Source organism: Mus musculus, chromosome 12 (genome assembly GCF_000001635.26).
Source record: "Mus musculus strain C57BL/6J chromosome 12, GRCm38.p6 C57BL/6J".
In the NCBI taxonomy this organism is placed as follows: domain Eukaryota; kingdom Metazoa; phylum Chordata; class Mammalia; order Rodentia; family Muridae; genus Mus; species Mus musculus.
The window spans coordinates 87,472,759-87,487,077 of NC_000078.6; the positions used below are offsets into that span (position 1 = coordinate 87,472,759).

At 47.0% G+C, this 14,319-nt stretch overlaps 2 pseudogenes; both read left to right on the forward strand.

Annotated features, from left to right (window-relative positions):
• Gm18983 (predicted gene, 18983) lies at window positions 7,228-12,098 on the forward strand (annotated as a pseudogene).
• Gm18624 (predicted gene, 18624) lies at window positions 12,385-13,043 on the forward strand (annotated as a pseudogene).

Consider the following 14,319-nt stretch of genomic DNA (forward strand, 5'->3'; position numbering starts at 1 on the left):
AAGATGCTAGAAATTAAGATCAATGAGCGTAGATTTAGTTCAGCTGATAATTTGGAGCTGAAGTAGGACTGAGACAGGTAAGAAAGACAATTATTTCTTTCTGAGATAGGGTTTTTCTGTGTAGTCCTGGCTGCCTTGGAACTTTTCCTATAGACCAAGCTGGTCATGATCTGACATCAGCTTGACACTGCCTCCTAAGTGTTAGGATCAAAGGTCTTTGCCACTGAATGCAGCTCAAGAAAGACAGTTCTTAGTCCAGCAGTTGAGGCACATGCCTTTAATCCCAGAGGTAGATCACTGTGAGTTCAAAGCCAGTCTGGTCTACAGAGCTAGTTCTAGGATGGCCAAGACTACACAAAGAAACCCTGTCTCAAAAGACTAAAACCAAACTGTCTTAGTGTACCCATTACTGTGAAAAGATGCCATGACTGAGGCAACTTTTATAAAGGAAAATATCACTTGTAGCTGGCTTAAATTTTCAGGGGTTCAGTTCATTATCATTATAGCAGCATCCAGGCAGACATAGTGCTGGAGAAGGAGCTGAGAGTTCAGCAAGCCAATTTGAAGGCAGTAAGGAGAGACTGCTTGTCTCACTCTGGGCAGAGCTTGAGTAGATATAGATCTCTTCAAAGTCCTACATCCACAGTGGCAAACCTCCTCCAACAATGCCATACCTCCTGAGAGTACCACACCTTGCACTAAGCATAAGTAAATCACCACGCCAAACAAACAAAAGGACTCTTCTTGCCACACACTGGTTTTCTATGGTAATGAGAGACTAAAGAGGCTACTGAGGGCAATGTTAAAATAATGAATGTGGGAAATCAGAAAGGCATAGCCCAAAACCTAGGATGTAGGATTGAAAGAAAGGGATGGATATGTATTCTGACAGTCAATTCTCATTTTCCACAGAGACATATCGTTTGGGGTGCTTGTACCCTGATGATCCCTAATCATCCCATGGTTATATAGAGAACAGCAATTTTACTACAACACAATTAAGAGAGTAGATCTGGCTGGGCAGTGGTGGTGCACACCTTTAATCCCAGCACTTGGGAGGCAGAGACAGGTGGATTTCTGAGTTTGAGGCTAGCCTGGTCTACAGAGTGAGTTCCAGGACAGCCAGGGCTACACAGAGAAACCCTATCTTGAAAAGCCAAAAAAAAAAAAAAAAGAAGAAGAAGGAGGAGGAAGAGGAGGAGGAGAAAGAAGAAGAAGAAGAAGAAGAAGAAGAAGAAGAAGAAGAAGAAAAGAGAGAGAGAGAGAGAGAGAGAGAGAGAGAGAGAGAGAGAGAGAGAGAGAGAGAGCTCTGTAGAACTGATTGGGTGACACAGTGGGTAAAGGCCCTTGCTGCCATGCTTGACTGCCTGCGTACAGTCTCACATACATGGAGAAATCAGAATCTCTCAGGTTGTTCTCTGACCTACTCATGCGTGTTGTGGTAGTTTTACACACACAGACTCATACACTATATGTAACAAAACTTAATTTATAATTCTAGGTATACGGGGTATTTGTCTGCATGTATATATGTACCACATGCATGCCTGGTGCCCGAGGCTAGAAGAGGATATTGGACCCCTTGGGTACTACAGTAGCAGATGTTCATAAGCCACTAATGTGGGTGTTGGGAATTAAACACAGGTTCTCTGGAAGAGTAGTCAGTGCTCTTAACTGATCTCTTCAAACCAATAAAGTTTATTTTTAAATGACTTGCCATAGTCAGTGATTTCCTTTAAGTATGTACAGTGCGAGTTTGGTTCCTATGTGCTGGATTTTCATGAGTTTCCCTATGTCATCTGGTTCTGGATTTTGGTAAGCTACCTACGTTGTCTGTGTTTCAGCCCACCGCCAGCAATTTGCAACAGACAAACAAACAAACAAACAAACCCAGAAGACCTAACTTCTCTCTATCTCAGTCTTTCCCCCTCAAAGTTGTGAGGAAGTTGCAGTGAGCTGACCATGGCTGAGGAGGTGGTTGCTCACTCAGTGCAGTACTCACTGCTCAAGCACGAAGACTTCAGGTCAATGCAACTCATGGAAAAAAAACCATGGATGTAATATAAGCAAGCCCCAAGGGCATAGCTCCATTGAGCTTTAATCAGCTCACTAGCATTAGTTCTTGGAACAAGCAGACTTGCCCAACAGAGGGCACCCAGAGCAACAAACACTACATGGGCAGTGTGTCTGTGCTAGAGGGAGTTGCAGGTGTTGGCAGGTGGGGACATCAATGAACCACAAGCAGGTAAAGCTTGAATTTTCTGTCTGCAGAAGCAGCTGACCGTGACCTTGGCATAGCCTAAGCCTTGCAAGTGTTGACTGAACTTTATGTTGAAGTCTAGTGGATGAGATCAGTGATGGTGATAATGTAATAGAACAAAGTGGCGTGTTCCAGCTCCAGCAAGCAGCAGAAGTTTGGCAGCTTCAGCCATGGATCTCTGGCTTTATAGTCAAGAGGAGATGGAGACTACTGGGACAATTGATGGTGAACTTGAGCTAAGAAATTAGTGGTGATTAAGAAGAGACTAGTGCCGGGTGTGATGGCGCACACCTTTAATCCCAGCACTCGGGGAGCAGAGGCAGGCGGATTTCTGAGTTCGAGGCCAGCCTGGTCTACAGAGCAAGTTCCAGGACAGCCAGAGTGACAGTAAATCGTTGTCTCAAAAAAAGAAAAAAGTATATAAAAATAAAGTTCAGTTTAGACCCAGTTCTGGTGGTTATTATCTATAGAGGCTTACTTTCAGATTTACCAACCAGAACTGTTATGTAATCTTGAGTATGTTAACTACTTGACCTCAATTTCCTTCCTTGGGAACTGGAAATCCTAATAGTAGTATGTTCTTAGTTTGTTAGTATCTTGTTCAGAACTGCATTTGGAACATAGCAAATTGTGTGCTACTATGCATAGCAAATTGCAATGACAGTTCATTAATTTATAATTCTTAAATTTACTTTACATCCCAATTGTTGTCTACCCCCCCTCCCAGTTCCCTCCTTCTGAAGTCCCTCCTGAATCCCCTTCTCCTCTGAGAGGGTGAAGGGGTCCCTGGGCATCCCACCACCCTGGCAGTGTTTCTGCAGGGGACGTGGGGAAAGTGAAAATCTGATGATAGGGTCTGGAGGAAGAAAAGGCTGAGGGTTTGGAACCAAGTGGAAGATGGTGTGTTTAAGAATAGCCTACTTCTCTCTGACCTGATCTGGATCGTGAAGGGAACAGACAAGGACCCTGGGTCTCCTAGCAGCTGCAGACATGGAAGAGGGCAGGGGAAGGAGCAGGGGGCTGTTAAGGGCAGAATTGTCCACCCAAATTCATATTTTGAAAACTTTACCACCCCTAATGCCTCTAAATATGAATATTTTTGGAAATATAGTCTTTAAGGAGGCTAGGAAGTCAAAATTAGATTGTTTGAATGGGATCTGTGCCAATATGACTTGTGTTCTTGGGGCTGGTGAGATGGCTCAGTGGGTAAGAGTGCTTTTCTGAACTTCCTGAGTTCCCAGCAACCACATGGTGGCTCACAACCATCTGTAATGGAATCTGATGCACCCTTCTGACTTTTTTGCTTGTTTGTTTGTTTTTTTCGGAGAAAGGGTTTCTCTGTATAGCCCTGGCTGTCCTGGAATTCACTCTGTAGACCACGCTGGCCTTGAACTCAGAAATCTACCTGTCTCTACCTCCCAAGTGCTGGGATCAAAGGCATGTGCCACCACTATGCCCCCATTTCAAATTCTACCTTTCCCCTCATAGTCCTACTAACCTATATCACAGTGCCTGAAGAAGACTCGAATATTTGCTACCCCTAACACTTAGCATAACTCACTCTTACTTTTCTAGACCAAGGCTAGGACCACACTAGTAAACATCATCTGTTGGTTCTAGTTTCATTTCTGTGGCTGCTGTTAAAATACTCCAGCAAGACACAATTTCCAGGAGGAGGGACTTCTCTGGTTTACAATTCCAGGTTACAACCCACCAAGGGATGTCAAGGCAGATAGTGAAATCCCACACACAATGAAAAGCAAGAGGAACTTGATTTCTTGCAGAGAAGGAAGGTGGGAGGCCTGCAGGCAGGCCAGGCACTTCATAAAAGCCCCCAGCTTCTGAGCAACCTAGTCATCAAAGAAGGTCACAAGAGGTTCTAGCCATGGTTGTGACCAGGTTACCTCTGCTCCCAAGCTTAAACTTTCCCAGTAGAAAATGGAAACTATTTGTACTTCCAGAATATTCCATAACCAGAACCCGAATCAAAGACTTACCTGGTGAGTACCATCTTCTCTGAAAGAGGACTAGGAGATGTTAGAACGATGATTCTTTCTCTCTGAGATAGGGTTCTTCTGTGTAGTCTCAGCTGCTCTGGAACTCTTTCTACAGACCAGGTTGGCCTATATCAGATATCCTCTTGCCTCTGTCTCTCAAGTCAAAGGAAGCATGGAGAGACTACTGTGTCTGACCCTGGGCAGAGCTTGAGTATGTATACATTTCCCCAAAGCCCCGCCTCCACAGTGATGCAACTCTAATCCAACCAAAGCCCCACCTCCACAGTGATGCAACTCTAATCCAACAAGGCCACACCTCCCAATAGTACCACACCTTGCTCCAAGCATAATTCAATCACCACACCAAAACAAACAAACAAACAAACAAACAAACAAACACTTCTTACTGCCTACTGTTTTTTTATGGTAATGAGAGACAAAACAGGCTACTGAGGACAAAGTTAAAATAAGGAATGTGGGAATTTAGAAGCACATAGACCAAAACCTAGGCTGAAGGATTGAAAGAGAGAGAGGGGCTGGATAGAAGAACACTGAATGCTCTTTGAGGGTCCTAAGTTCAAATCCCAGAAATCATATGGAGGCTCACAACCATCCGTAAAGAGATCTGACACCCTCTTCTGGGACCTCTGAAGACAGCTCTGTTGTGTTTAGATTTAATAATGAAGATTTAATTATAAATAAATCCGACTGGAGTTAGCATGGCTGAGCCAGAGAGATAAGAGATCCTGAATTCAAATTCCCAGCAACCACATAATGGCTCAAAACCATCAGTACAACTACAGTGTACTCACATACATAAAATAAATAAGTTAATTAATCTTAAAAAAAAGGGATAGATATGCCTTTTGGTCTATGCCTTTCTGATTTTCCACATTCATAATTTTAACCTTGACCTTAGTAGCTTCTTTTGTCTCTCATTACCATAGAAAACCAGTAGGCAGTAAGAAGTGTTTGTTTGTTTGTTTGTTTGTTTGGTGTGGTGATTGAATTATGCTTGGATCAGGGTGTGGTACTAATGGGAGGTGTGGCCTTTTTGGATTAGAGGTGTGTCATTGTAGAGGCGGGGCTTTGGGGACATGTATATATACTCAAGCTCTGCCCAGACTGAGACACAGAAGTCTCATCTTGCTGCATTCACCTTGGGAGACATAGGCAAGAGGACATCCGACCTAGGCCAATCTGTTCTGTAGAAAGAGTTCCAGGACAGCCTCGAGTACACAGAAAAACCCTATCCCAGGAAGAAAGAATCATCGTTCTAACGGCTCTTAGTCTTCTTTCAAAGAAGATGGTACTCACCAGGTAGGTCATGGATTTGGGTTCTGGTTATGGAAAGTTCTGGGAGAACATATATTTTCCATTTTTCTTTGAGGATTGATTAAGCTAGGGAGCAGAGGAAACCTGGCCACAACCATGTCTAGAACCTCTTGTGGGCTTCCTTGGTGTCTAGGCTGCTCAGAAGCTAGGGGCTTTCATGAGGTGCCTTCCCTGCCAGCTTACCTCCCTCCTTCCTTCTCTGCCAGAAAGCACGTCCCTCTTGCTTTTGGGATTTCACTATCTGCCTTGACATCCCTTGGTGGGCTGTAACTTGGAATTGTTAGCCATATAAGCCCCTCCTCTTGGAAATTGTGTTTCATCAGAGTATTTTAACAGCAGCCACAGATATGAAACTAGAACCAACAGATGATGTTTGCTAGTGTGGTATTTGCCTTGGTCCAGAAAAATAAGAGTGAGTTACGCTAAGTGTTAGGTGTAGCAAATATTCAAGTCTTCTTCAGGCACTATGATATAGGTTAATAGGACTATGAGGGGAAAGGTAGAATTTGAAATGGATGCACACAAGAAAAATATCAGGGGTGCAGTGTGTGTCTTGTGTTCACCATAGCAATGGCCAAAAGTAAAGTCTCAAAAAGACTGGGCTTGGAGAACACAAAGCTTTCAGTTAGCTTTCATTTGTATGCTTTTAAATGTCATTTGTAAAAACTAGCAACTAGGAACTGGAGAAATAGTTCAGTTGTTCAGAGCATTGACTGTTCTTGCAGAGGAATTGGTTTGGTTTATGATGCTTTGTCCAGTAACTGCTCCCAAAGGAAAAGTTAGTTTTCTCCAAGGGGGTCTCACTATGTACAAAACCATTCTTAAGGGAAAGCCCCATACCCAGAAGGAGATGGCCACCACAAAATGAACTCAATAGTGTTTCTGGGGATATTTTTGTTGTTGTTAATTTGTTTTGTCCTATTCTGGATGGTTGGTTTATTACTAAGCCTTTGTCACATCTTAAGGAGATGGAGATGAACTCTATGTTTGGCCTTTGCTGCTCTGTTTTCACTGGATGCAACAGGACTTCATGTAATTGTCATATGTGCCTATGTCAACTGCTTTCCTTGGTCATTTTGTGTCCCAAAGTGGATCTAAGTAACAAAACCTGTGGCTTCTTCAAGTTTTCATTCATTTTGTGAACCGGAGAAACATTTTTGTAAGAGTTATTTACGTTTATGGGCATACCCTAGCTGTCTTCACACACACCAACAAGAAGATTGCATCGGAACCCACTGCAAATGGTTGTGAGCTACCATGTGGTTGCTGGGAATTGAACTCAGGACCTCTGAAGAACAGTCAGTGCTTTCAAGTGCTGAGTAATCTCTCTAGCCCTGAAATTGTTTTCGTCATATTCCAACCATGTCCATTCAGACTGCAGCAGTGCATATTTGTGTGTGCTCTAGTGATATATTAAAGGCGTGATAAACACAAGTAACCTTATACTCTTCAGTACTCTAAACTTCTTTAAAATATGCAAATGGCATCTGAGTCTATTAAATGTTTTATGAAATCTTAGACTGCTCTTTTTTTTATATATAAAACAACATTCCTTGGAATGATAAGATGAAATTTTTATTAAGCTATACAATCCAATATTGTGTCAGAAATTTTGATTAAAAATTATTTCCAGCTCTCAGGGCAAGGCGGCGGCGACAAGGTCCGAAAAGCACCAGCAGAAGCCTCCAGGGCGAGTGAGAGGAGCGGTCCCGGGGTCCTCGGTGTCTCCAGACCGGGGCCTCACTGTGGAACAGAACATGCTAGGATCTACCGACTTTTTCCCCTCCATCGACGGCCGGTACTCTGAAAGAGCTACCCGGAAGCCTTGTCAGTATTCCTACAGCCACTTCCATCCCCGCAGAGCTCAGGATTCCGGGGCTCTCAGTAGTGGTGTCGCAGCTTCTCCCGCAGCAGGGCTTGGTTATGACCCTTACAACCCAGGGCTGACTCAGCCTCCTGTGAAGAATGGTGCTCTGGGTCAGGGTGGTGGCAAGCTGGAGCTGGAGCTGGAGCTGGTCAACCAGGCCATCGAGGCTATGCGTGGCGAGGTGGAGCTGGAGCAGAGGCGCTACCAGGAGTTCCTTGAGACTGCACGGGGGCACAGTGCTGGGCCTTCAGCCCTGGCGCCTTGCAGCCCTGCCACAAGCATGGATGAAGATGACACCTTCTCATTGGCCCTAACTTATAAGTCAGGTAGCCTGCTGAGCCTGGACGCTGCCTACGAGCCCACCCCACTGGCTGTCCCTGCTGAGCCAGGGCACAAGTACTCTCTGGCCCCTTCAGACATGGGTAAGGGCAGAGCTGAAGAAGGGGCTGGTGCCCTGGAGTATGTCCCCAAGTCTGTGGGCCAGCTGAGCTGCTCTGGCCGCCCTATGTCAGGTGGCAAGTACGTGGTGGATAGTTCAAAACCTTTGACAGATCTAGAGTATGACCCACTGTTCAACTATTCAGTCCCCCACCTTGGCAGGGCCAGTGCTAGCTATGAGAGGGCCACCAAGCGGCCACGGGGCTCCAGGGATGCTGAGCCATATACACCTGCCCTCAAAAAGCCCTGTGACCCCTTCCGTGGCTGTGAGGCCAGGTTTTCACACTCAGAAGATAATGTGGCCCGCCCCCCAAAGGGTGATGTTAGCAACCCCAAGGCTGGGGCAGCCTCCCAAAGCACCAGACACAGTGTCCGTGGTCAAGACCGGCTCCCCAGCCATGGCCTCTCAAGATGCTGGGGTTCCCAAGGAGAGTAAAGCCAAAAAGAAGAAAAGTGGGACCCCAGTCAGCCTCTGCCACAAGGACAAGGTCTGCAAGAAAGAAAAAAGAAAGAAAGACCAGCCAGGCCCAGAGGGAAGGAAAAGGTTTGTGTAGACAAGAAGAAGCTGCCCGCTAGCAGGCCCAGGGGCCTAAAGGAACCAAGAAAAAGCCATCCTCTGTGACCACAGTGGCCATCTTAGAGAAAGGGGGGCTAGGTCGCACTTCCAACACAGGGCCCCAGGACTCTAGGCCTGGTCCTGGTTCAATGATGGCCTGGAAAGGTGGCAGTGCAAAGAAGATGCCTTTGGGAAAATTGGTGGAACACAAGACATGCTCCCTGGATGAAGGAGCCCCCCAGGACACACATAAGCTCAAGAAACGGAGCCAGAGCCACACAGAGCTATTTGGGGCTGAGAGCGAGGAGGAGGACTCAGGACTGGGAGCGGGAGCACCCCAGGTCTGGCCCCCGACCCTGCCCAGCATGAGCTCAGAATCAGAATCAGACTCCAACTCCAGTCTAAGGCTGGATGAAATGAAGTTTCCCAGTTGTCTCAAGGCCTCGCCACCTGTGCCCCCTGCAACGCCCTCCTCATTGTCCTCCTCATCCTCCTCCTCGCCGTCCTCAGGAGCCAGCCAGTGTGCAGAGGAGGATGTGGACTACTCGGCTCTGGAGAAGGAGGTGGACTTCCATGTGGACCCTATGGAGGAGTGCCTGCGGATCTTCACCGAGTCCACCAGCGTGAAGATGGAGGACAAGGACCCGCTGGCCCAGCAGCCACCCAAGGAGAAGGCCGAGGAGAAGATGCATGCGGGCCTGACCACTTCGTTCCCAGGGCAGAAGAGGAGGGTTTTACACCTTTGCGAGCTAGGCAAAGGGGCAGAGGCCCCAAAGAAGACCCCGGTGGCTCCCACAACGCAGCCCCCAACTGCTCAGGAGGTGTGGTACCTTCGAGCACAGCAAGCACTGAGGGAGCTGGCCATTTGGCTACAGGCCGCCCCAGGGCCAACTGAAGGGCTTTCCTCTGTGCACATCTCAGTCCTGGGGGAGAAGCAACGGATTGCTCATGTACCCAACCCCCGACTGGCTGCTGCCCTCACAGGTTCAAAGAGGGCTGGGAGACACAGTATATGTGCTGCTCAGTTTGGTCGGCTCTGTTGGCTGTCAGGTTGCCAAGCAACACGTGCACGATGGCTGGAGAGAGAACCTGGAGGGTTTTGTGCGCACCTTCCAGAAGGAGCTGCCCAAAGATGCCCACGCAGGCGTCTTTGCTCTTGACTGTGAGATGTCCTACACCTACGCCTGGAAGTGATCCGAGTCACAGTCGTGGACACAGACCTGCAGGTCATGTATGATACCTTTGTCAAGCCTGACAATGAAGTTGTCGACTACACCAGGTTGTCAGGGGTGACAGAGGCTAACCTTGTGGACACGAGCATCAAGCTGCAGGATGTGCAGGCTGTCTTGCTGAGCATGTTCAGTGCAGACACCATCCTCATTGGACACAGCCTGGAGAGCGACCTGCTGGCTCTCAAGGTCATCCACGGCACAATGGTAGACACAGCTGTGCTGTTCCCACATCACCGGGGCCTGCCCTATAAGCGCTCCCTGCAGAACTTCATGGACAATTACCTCAGACAGATCATCCAAGACAATGTGGATGGGCACAGCTCCAGTGAGGATGCCAGTGCCTGTATGCAGCTTGTCATCTGGAAGATCTGAGAAGACCCCAAGACCAAGCCAGGACTCCCACCCAACAGTACCATACCATCCCCCTTCCAACCCTTGCTGCCTTCAGCCCTGATCCCTGATCCTTGATGCCCTTAGCCTCTTTTCAATTTGTTTAATAAAAAGTGACAGCTGACCACGTGCCTCAAGAGCTTTCACTTCAGGTCTGCAGTGAGGATTCAGAGGTGGGGCTGAGACCAACCCTCAGTTGAACTCCACACCCGTCCAACATGTCACAACCTTCTCCCCCGGCCCTGTCCCATGGAGCCTGCTGCAGTCCAGGGCAGAGCTGGCCTAGCCTCTGTGCCCCATTTAGGTGCCCCCACTTTTATCCCAGCCCACTGCCCAGACAGTGGGCTCTGGCTTCTGATCCTTTATATATAAGGCAGACAACAGGACAAGCCCTCATGGTTTGACCCAGGGGTTGTCTCTTTTTACTTTTTACTGTTATTTTTATTAATTTTTAATTTAAACCTGCTGACTTGCACACCTCCTCCTCATTTGAGGGGTCCAATTCTGGTGCTGCTGGGATCCAGGGCCCGAACCCCTCATAGTCAGTCCCATGGGCCCGGATTTTGCCCTGCCTTGTAGAATAGTGTACTGGCTGGTTTTGTGTCAACTTGACACAAGCTGGAGTGATCACAGAGAAAGGAGCTTCAGTTGGGGAAATGCCTCCATGAGATCCAGCTGTGGGGCAGTTTCTCAATTAGTGATCAAGGGGGAAGGGCCTCTTGTGGGTGGGACCATCCGTGGACTGGTAGTCTTAGGTTCTATAAGAGAGCAGGCTGAGCAAGCCAGGGGAAGCAAGCCAGTAGGGAACATCCCTCCATGGCCTCTGCATCAGCTCCTGCTTCCTAACCTGCTTGAGTTCCAGTTCTGACATCTTTGGTGATCAACAGCAATGTGGAAAGTGTAAGCTCAATAAATCATTTCCTCTCTAAATGCTTCTTGGTCATAATGTTTGTGCAGGAATAGAAACCCTGACTAAGACAGATAGGTTCCAGAATTCACCCCAGCGCTTCAGGTCTCTCCAACCTCAGAGCCAAGTAGCTCCTTGGCCTGGCCTTCCGGGACCTCTGGGTTGTCATCCTGTGGGCTACTGCCTCCCTCTGTGAGTAGGAACAGAATAAATGAATATTTGTATGAACTTTATATTTCATAGTGTGTGGTTCTTTGGGGCCAGTCAGGATCTGACACACACCTATGTGGCCCCTGTTCCAGTGGCCAGGGTCAAGAAAAATGCAAATGACTCTCATGCCAAAAGCAATTCTCACCCTGTGGGTGGGACATGCTACCCAGATGTGGGAACTTTGTGAGGCAGCCCCAAGCTCTGGGTAGGCTGTGCCTGCCAGCCCTCCCCTAAAGGCACCTTGCTGTTGTCCCTGATGCAGGCTGATGGCATGTCTTCATTCTTTTTTGCCTGTTATGATCTCAGTTACTCAGACAAGTTCCAGGGTGGTGACCGGGAGCCTCTGCCTCCAGGTGTCCTGAGAAAGGGCCTGACCATCAAAGCCACTCTGTCCCCATGCCAGGAAACAAGTTTTGTAGCACTCATTGGATAGGTGACCTTGGCTTGATTGGCAGCCTCTAGGCAGTTATCTGTGGGCAGAGTAGGCTGGCTGGAGTTAGACCCTTGCAGGATAGCTGGGGTGTGATGGTCAGGGTCCTGTGGGAACCCAGTCCAAATGTTCCCTCAAGCCACTTGGAGGGGCTGCAAGTCCATGGCCAGAGCAGCTTCCATGGGCTATCCACATAGTGGGCATGCAGGGGCTATCCACATAGTGGGTATGCAGGGGCTATCCACATAGTGGGTATGCAGGGGCTATCCACATAGTGGAAATGCAGGGGCTATCCACATAGTGGGTATGCAGGGGCTATCCACATAGTGGGTATGCAGGGAGCTGCAAGGGCTAAGGGAATTTCCTTGGCTAAGCCAGACAAGTACCCACAGGAGGTTTCCTTGAATACTTTGTCCCTTAGTCTACCTTCTGTAAATAAGTTTTTAATAACACAAATAAATGTGTGGTGCCAATGTATTCACAAAGCCAAAAAAATCTTTCCAAAACAGATTTCAAAAGAAAACTTATTTAAATTTTTATTTGTTGAAAGGTCAAGGCAGGGCTGGTGAGATGGCTCAGTGGTTAAGAGCACTGACTGCTCTTCTGAAGGTCCTGAGTTCAAATCCCAGCAACCACATCGTAGCTCACAACCATAAGTAATGAGATCTGATGCCCTCCTCTGGAGTGTCTGTAGACAGTTACAGTATAGTTAATCATAATAAATAATAATAATAATAATATAATAATAAAAGGTCAAGGCAGTCAGATGGTCTTTGCTGGGAAACTCTGAGGGCTTTCAACAAATCCAGCAAAGTCCACCTGCACTATGAGCTCAAGTAGCTGCTGGGCTACCGGGATGGTTTGGAAGAATGCAGGTCTCTCCCCAAATGATCTTCATACTCTGGATGGGTGTGAGATCGCATCCAAACAATACCTCACTCCACATGCAAGAGAATATTCCTTCCTCTGATAATTCTCCATCCTCTGGATCTGCTTCAGGCCTGTCCCATCCTCACTACACAAGTCTCCTCTTGGAAGTATCCCACAATCCCCTTAACCTCAACTCCAAATGGAACCCAGAGCACACACGAGGCCTCTTTCAAAGAACCTATTGTGCTTCAGGCCTCTCCAACAATCAAAACAGAAGGTTGCATTGAATGTTCGAATTGGCATCCAGGATGAGAGGAACACAGGGCCTGAGGCAGTGGCAGGAGGAGCAAGAGAGGAAGGTGTGAGCCCTCTCAGAGTTAGCATTCAAACAGCTAAAGAGATTTGACAATCTGAAGGAGCTGAAATTGCATAAGGAGTTCTAGGACTTAAAGGAAGTGATGGAGAAGAGTACCAGAGAAGCCCTGGGCCATCAGGAGAAGCAGAAAGCTGAGCAGTTTCACCCCAGAGCCAAGATTCTCAAGCTAAAGCTTGGATAGTGTGATGGATTGTATATTCTTGGACCTGGGAGTGGCACCATTTGGAGGTGTGGTCTTGTTGGAATAGGTGTGACCTGGTTGGAGTATATGTGTCACTGTGGGTGTGGGCTTAAGACCCTCAACCCAGTTGCCTGGAAGTCAGTCTTCCACTAGCAGCCTTTGGATGAAGATGTAGAACTCTCAGCTCTGCTTGGGCCATGCCTGTCTGGATACTGCCATGCTCCCGCCTTGAAGATAATGGACTGAACCTCTGCACCTGTAAGCCAGCCCCAATTAAATGTTGTTTTTATAAGACTTGCCTTGGTCATGGTGACTGTTCACAGCAGTAAAACCCTGACTAAGACAGAAGTTGGTACCAGGGACTGGGGTATTGCTGTGATAGGCCTGACCATGGTTTTATTTGAAAGAATGTAAATTTTGGGACTTTGGATTTGGAAAGCAGTGGAATGCTTTAAATGGGGCTTAATGGGTCACCCTAGTAGGAATATGGAAGACTTTGTTGCTGGGAGTAATTTGAACTGTGTTGACCTGGCCCAAGAGATTTCAAAGGAGAAGAATTACAGAATGTGGCATAAAGACTGTTTTTTTGTGGTATTTTGGTGAAGAATGTGGCTACTTTTTGCCCTTGCCTGAGAAGTCTGTCTGAGGCTAAGGTGAAGAAACTCAGATTAATTGCACTCACAAAGGAAATTTCCAAAAAGCTCATCAGAGACTTTGTTCTCTGGTTAAGTCTTATGAAGAGAAGTTTAAACAAGCATAGCCAGTTAAAAAGGAAAATTATAAAATATATGGTTCGAGTATTAAAAGGGGTACCAGGAAGTGAAATGGAGCAAAATCCTGTGTTCTAGGAGATAACAGATTAAGGGAGTGGGACCTTGGGGCAAGAGCCTACCCAGCTAAATTTAGATCCAGGCATGGTGGTACACACCTTTAATCCCAGGAGACAGGCATGCTGATCTCTGCTATCAAGGCCAATCTACAGAGCAAGATCTAGGATAGCAAAACTTAGGCAGTGAAGGATTTGGAAAACAAAAAACCAGTAAGGAACATCCCTGGCTTTTCTAATTTTCACAATTAGAAATAAAATTAAATAAATCTTTTTTAAAACTGAGGCTTTTGTACTTCACAGCCCTTTGTAGGTCTGTTTCAGGTTTGGTAGTCCTACACCTGTCACAGACAGATACAAACCTGGCCTTTCTAATTTTCACAAGTTACAAGGAGGGATAAGAAAATAACACTCCTGGGCATATAGCTAGACTTAGCTCCAACA